This window comes from Chaetodon auriga, chromosome 20 (assembly GCF_051107435.1).
Source record: "Chaetodon auriga isolate fChaAug3 chromosome 20, fChaAug3.hap1, whole genome shotgun sequence".
NCBI classification, from domain to species: Eukaryota; Metazoa; Chordata; class Actinopteri; order Chaetodontiformes; family Chaetodontidae; genus Chaetodon; species Chaetodon auriga.
This window is the reverse complement of record NC_135093.1, coordinates 6,171,720-6,177,849: the sequence shown is the minus strand read 5'-3', so window position 1 is coordinate 6,177,849 and position 6,130 is coordinate 6,171,720. Positions and strand designations below refer to the sequence as shown.

At 42.9% G+C, this 6,130-nt stretch overlaps 1 non-coding gene across 1 annotated transcript; it reads left to right on the top strand.

Moving 5' to 3' along the window:
- The first annotated feature begins 2,162 nt into the window (after nucleotides 1-2,162).
- On the top strand, nucleotides 2,163-2,256 carry trnai-uau (transfer RNA isoleucine (anticodon UAU)). Its single transcript has 2 exons — nucleotides 2,163-2,200; nucleotides 2,221-2,256. It is a non-coding gene; the product is annotated as a tRNA-Ile (tRNA).
- The last annotated feature ends 3,874 nt before the right edge of the window (nucleotides 2,257-6,130 follow it).

The following is a 6,130-nucleotide window of genomic DNA, read 5'->3' as shown; positions in this document are numbered from 1 at the left end:
GCCTGCCTTGTCTCCCAGCCACCTACTCTGTCTCTCTGTCTCTCTTTGCGTTGCTCTTGAGGGGGAGTGTAATAGATGATACACACTGTGGCCTGAGCGCGGATGTTGTAAAAAAGCCTCAGAAAATATGGCAATTTGACACAGTGATGAGGAACGAGGAGAGCTCTCAGAACATAAATCATGTTCTTGGAAGCTTACAGCCCGCCTCAAGGTTCTTCGCTCTGTGTGTGTGTGTGTGTGTGTGTGTGTGTTGACACATGCCCTATTATGTTCAGAAAGGTTTTTCGTTTTCCCGCTTACCCTCTCGTTGCAGCTTTACAGCCAACCGCTGCAACTGCTTGGTGTTTTTGTCTCCGCCATGTTTTCTATACGGTGGTTCCCACTGAGGGTGAGCATCAGGAACGGGCAGAGCGTGAAGGCACCATCCTCGATTTTAACGTTTATTATTAGTTGAAAACTGAGCGATATTTGGTCTGAACCTCGTTTCAACCAGCTAAAATGTGGTTGCAACATCAACGCGCCACAAAACGTGAATTTTTAAAATCATTTTGATAATTTGTTCAGTTGTGGGTTAACAGAGAGAGTCAGCGCCTCATAAAATGTCGTATGGAGTTGTAGGAAATGGGAATCCCATTGTTGGGCGGCACTGCTGAGCTGTCGTTATCTGTCACTGTCACCACTCATTTGGCGCCTTTCAGTCATTCATCATCAGAATGGACAAATAAAGCACGGACAAAAGGCAAAGGTCCAAATAAAGAGAAGCTCTCAACAGGGCCAGCAAGATATATATATGACAAGCTAATGTAATGCTAACTGAATGCTAACAAAACTTTGGCTAATCATCAGCAGTAACCTGCCAGTATCCTGCAAAATGAAACGTTAGCTTACCTTTGTGCTGGACTGCATACTCTGACATTTCCTATTCAGTGTATAGAGTGTTTTGTGTTGGTTCAGCTTCTTTTTGACACCTACAGCAAACAGCCAGCAGATGGCGCTCTCACATACATATTTGTTAAATGTATTCCACATGTTGCACATATGAATACGGTCAAACGTGTTCAATCAACGCCTTCAAATAGTTGCTGAAATAACTTCCATTTGCAAACTATGTTAAATGTCTTTTCACTGGTCACCATCATCCTTATAAATATCTTTTCAACTGAAAAATGCACACAGGGCAAAATTTAGCTTGAACCTGACATGTGGTAATTGGATTTGTCTTTCAAATATAGGAGCACTGCAGGGGATTAAAAAAAAAAAAGCATCAGCGGATTTAACATGTTCATCACGTCATCTGTAGCAGCTGCACATGTGACTCAAAACTGGAGCACTTTCAGACTGGACTCGCACTGTGGTGGCCAAAAGTATGCGGACACTTATACATTGCACCCATTTGTGATTCATGTCATTCCAAAACTGTAGGCATAAACTGCTGCTGTCTACAACACCATCAGCGAGGTCAGACACTGCTGTTGAGCCAGGCTCCCAAAGGCGTCGGATGGGGTTGAGGTCTCAGAAACTCAGTAAAACATTTCTTTGTGGATCTGATTCTTTGCACAAGGGTTCAGTGATGAAACAGGACAGTATGTGCAGCCACAAAGCTGAAAGCACACTCACTCTCCTCAGCTGGAACTAAGGGCCTAACCCAAACCATGAAAAACAGCCCATATCACAGATGTGTCCATATACTTTTGGCCATATAATGTAAGTACCAAGTTTATCCAGAACACTGCAGCACCTGCAGGAATCTGCTGCCTTCAGGTTGTCAGAAATATTCAAATTAGGACGCAGCGACGTTCAAACAAGTCCAAATTTTATGGAGCACTCTTTAATTACTACTAAATTTCCTTCTAAAATGAATTAAACGGTCAACAGGAAATTATTTTCGGTTTCCCGAAAGAGAAAACGCTACAACACGCGTCATCATTACTAATCGTTGGAAGTCGGAGCTTTGTGAGACGGTCTTGAACGCAGCACGTAAATCGGCTCTCAGTCAGCGGTTGGGCTCCAACGTCCCGGGAGCTTCTCATCCAGCCTGCGTTACTTTTAACCGCACCGATTCACAACAAAAGATAGTCAAGACAAAGGATGTCCTTCCTCCACACGCACTTCTTCTTCTGCTTTTCTTTCTTAAACTCATTTCCTGCCGCTTCACCGCCGAAGCTCCAGTGGCGCAATCGGTTAGCGCGCGGTACTTATATGACAGTATGCAGCAGAGCAATGCCGAGGTTGTGAGTTCGAGCCTCACCTGGAGCAGAGTTTTTAGACTAACCCTCGCGTGGTGACGGCAGGTAAACCCCGAAAGAGTGGGACTTCCTGTATGGCGCCGTAATGACGTAACCCAGAAATCCCCCTCCGTAACAGCGGTGGTATATTCAGGTGCAACTCTAAATACAAATTCATACTAGAAATAAACGCAGGTGTCATAGCTCACGTCAACAGGTGTACATGATATTAAACTGACCGAAGAATCTGGATCTCAACTTAACCTGAAAATTATAGAATTAAAACGTGATTGTGTCCATGTAAGAGAAGGTTTTTACATCAAATATATCCAGGAAAAAGGACATCTTTTCTTACATTGCATACATTAAAATATTTTGGATTAGTGCTTTTACTTTATTGATTTATTTATTGAGGCATCAAGCCAACAACACATGGAGGAGTGTCCTTAGTTTCAAGACAGAAATGTTTTCTTTGTGCTCTCATGTTTAACAGAAATTCCCCAAACATAAGGCAAACATTTTTTTTTTAATGTAATTCAAAGCGCTTGACATAAGACAATTAAAAGAACACAAGACAATAGAGAGACAATAGACTTCTAATTTCCATTTAATTCAAAAACTGCCACGTCAAAAGCTGAATAATTTGGCGGAAGGATGAAGAGAAGAATGGGATAGTCAGCTGAAATCCGTCATCAAACACTTGTGACAACAGCACAGCCAAGTTATCCTGGATTTTTCATTAAAGACAAGATGAAAACAAACACAGCAAAGCGAGACTTTTATGTCATACACAAGCCATTTAATGAAGACGTAGGTGTCTCATGTAAGGCGGCTCCCCCTGCCGGTCAACAGGTGGAACTGTGACGCTGTTGTGAAACCAGCGTTTCACCACTAGAGGGCGATGTAACTGCACCAGTCAGGACCAGAGCTTCAGTTGCTCTCACTTTTTCTTTCTTTCTTTCTTTCTTTCTTTCTTTCTTTCTTTCTTTACTATCTTTCTTTCTTTCTTTCTTTCTTTCTTTCTTTCTTTCTTTCTTTCTTTCTTTTTTAAGCTCTTTTGCTTTCAACCCAAAATCAGTCTTTGAACATTTATATTCCCAAATCTATTTTGTAACATTAATCCAGCCATTCAGAAATTTTTTAACGTCACTCTTTAAACAACATGCGCATCCTGCTCAGTGTGTCTTAACATCTGTGTTACTGAAGAGCATCAGCCGTCATTCTTTATTCAAACATGATTTATTTCACTGCTCTCGACTGTGACATGTTGCATCTGTATCTGCATCCTTGTATGTGTGTGTGCTTTGTGTGAATGCTTGTGTGCAGGTCTGTCACTTTAAGCCCTTTAAAGCTGGGAATGAACAAGCAGAAGATTGCTGTAATGATGTGACCCAGATGTCCCGGGTGCAGATCCTCAGGCTGAAAATGAGAGTGCAGATCAGGGCCTTGTACCTCCCGTCACCCCCGCGCTCCCTCCTCCCTCCCTCCCTCTGTCTCTCTATCCGGCCCGGGACACAATCGCAGAGTATTTAGCAGCAGGGAACATGTGTGCATGTATGCATGTTGTTGCATGCGTGCATATCATTTGAGGGAATGTGTGCATGTGTTGTTGGCATCTGTGTGTGTGTTTATGTGTGTGCTTAAGCTCATTCAGATGCATGTAAGGGATCAGATTTAGGAGTGTTTGCCACTTAGTTCTTGGTGCTCCGGATTAGATGTAACAGTTTTTTAATTTACTCTCCTTAGCTGCTTCCATAAGACGCTAAAGCCTGGCATCATCCCACCAGAGAACCCCCTCGCACCCTACCCCAAAACACCTCCTCCTCCTCCTCCTCCTGCTCCTTCTGCCCCCTCCTCACCCGTCCCCTGAGGTGACCAGGTGGCTGAACAATCAGACACCACCCTGACAGTAGGCTCAGCGGGCCACTTTGCTCAATGAGAAGCTCGGCAGTTGGAGTGGGATATGTGTGTGTGTGTGTGTGTGTGTGTGTGTGTGTGTGTGTGTGTGTGTGTGTGTGTGTCTGTGAGGGATTGAGGGGAAAGGGGACAAAAGACAGAGAGTTTAATATTTGGGATAAGCTGTGATTGAACATCCTGATCAGAGCAGAATGATCAAATTCTGCCAGTGATAATCCCCCATCTTGGAAAATTAAATACCACTCTGCTCTCTCTCTTCTGCTCACTCTCACACTCTCTATCTGTCTGTGACATGCTCACACACACACACACACACACACACACACACACACACACACACAGGGTCTTAATCTGACCTGTGTCTCATAACCCCGGTTGGTTCCTTGGGGAACTGTTCTGATATCTGATGAGTTTTTCATTAATAAGACACAAGTCTAATCCTGAGGGAGAAGCACAAAATGACAACGGATAAGCCCTGCTTTCCCCTCACACACACACACACACACACACACACACCCACCATGCCTCTGATCCACTGATACTCTATCTAACTAAGCATCTTTATACACACACTTATACTCATGTTATGCTTTAATCCCCCCCCCCCCCCCCCCCCCAGTCTTATTTGCTGCAGCCTACATTTTATTTCTTATTCAAATGTCTAAAACATTGTCTTTATTTATCCTCTGGAAGTTCAAGAATGGGTCCAGGCTTCTCACAAATCTACCTCTTTATATTGTCAGTATTTTCATGTGTGTAATCTTCTAAATAAGTCCTTATACTACAGAGCAAAGGGTTGAGTTTGCTTGAAAAGAACCCATTTTTAACAATACCTTCAATGTTTCTCAACTTGGAAACATATGAGTCTCCCTGGTAGTGTCACAGTCCTATAGCTGTATGTTAAAACCACCAGTTTTTGATTAGTTCAACTCTTTTTCTGAGCAATGATGCTTTTTCTGGCAGTGCGGCCTAACAGATGGCTCAAAATACTACAACACCCATGAGCCTTGGCCAACACTGCCATAGAGAAGAAGCCAGGCAGAGCTGTGAACAAAGCGGTTGGACCTCCTTTTTGTAGTTGTGGAGAAAATAAAAATGTGCTCAGAATACATAATTTATTTCCTGTAAGGAGCTGATTTTACTGTTAATTTTCTCTTCGCTGCACGTAACAGGATTTTAAAGCTTTTCATCAAAAACAATATTTTCTAGTTGCTGACATATCTCCTTCACTTCCTGACTGCATTCTGGTGAGTGAGGCCTTAAGAAAAAGTCTACCTGGCGATTTGGAGGGTTTTTGCTCCGACCAGCATCCCTGGTTTGAGTCCATCTGAGGACATTTCTTGCATTTCATCCCCCCAAAACATCTTTAAAAAAAAAATCAGCTATTAGATTATTTGAAAATGAGGCAAACATTTTTTTTTTGTAACAAATGAGACTCATATCTCTCGCTGTGAGACCAGGCAGCGCTCATGTAGAACATGCACTAATCATGTCATGTGGGGAACCATCAGACCTGCTGCGGCTCTTTGACCCATTTTGCAATTTGACATCTTTCATTTCAATGAAAAGCTAACTTATTCTTTCCTGTTTCCTCTCCAAAGCAGGTAGTCTGCTGTATCGGGTCTAGTGCATTGCATTTATGAATGACTCTGGTTTCAGACTGAACATTGTGCAGCCTCTTGTGGGAACTATATTAACCTGCTCAGTGGCCCCAGGGGCAAAAGCAAGCTGTTGGCCTCCTATTAACCCCTCTGATCCTCCCATTCTCTGCTTTTATGTGGAGTTTTCTATGACAAAATACTACCTGTTGACACCTCTGTCGCTCTGAGGGAAGTTCATCACTGTGTCTGTTGGTAATCAAGCCTTGGGTAGAGTGTCAGGTTGTGTTTATTGTAGATCTGTGTGGCGGGATTGAGCTTAAAGTGCGTCCTTCCTCTATTGGCTTTAACTGTACCATCTAACCAGATTTGAGTTCCTTTTTAAAAAAA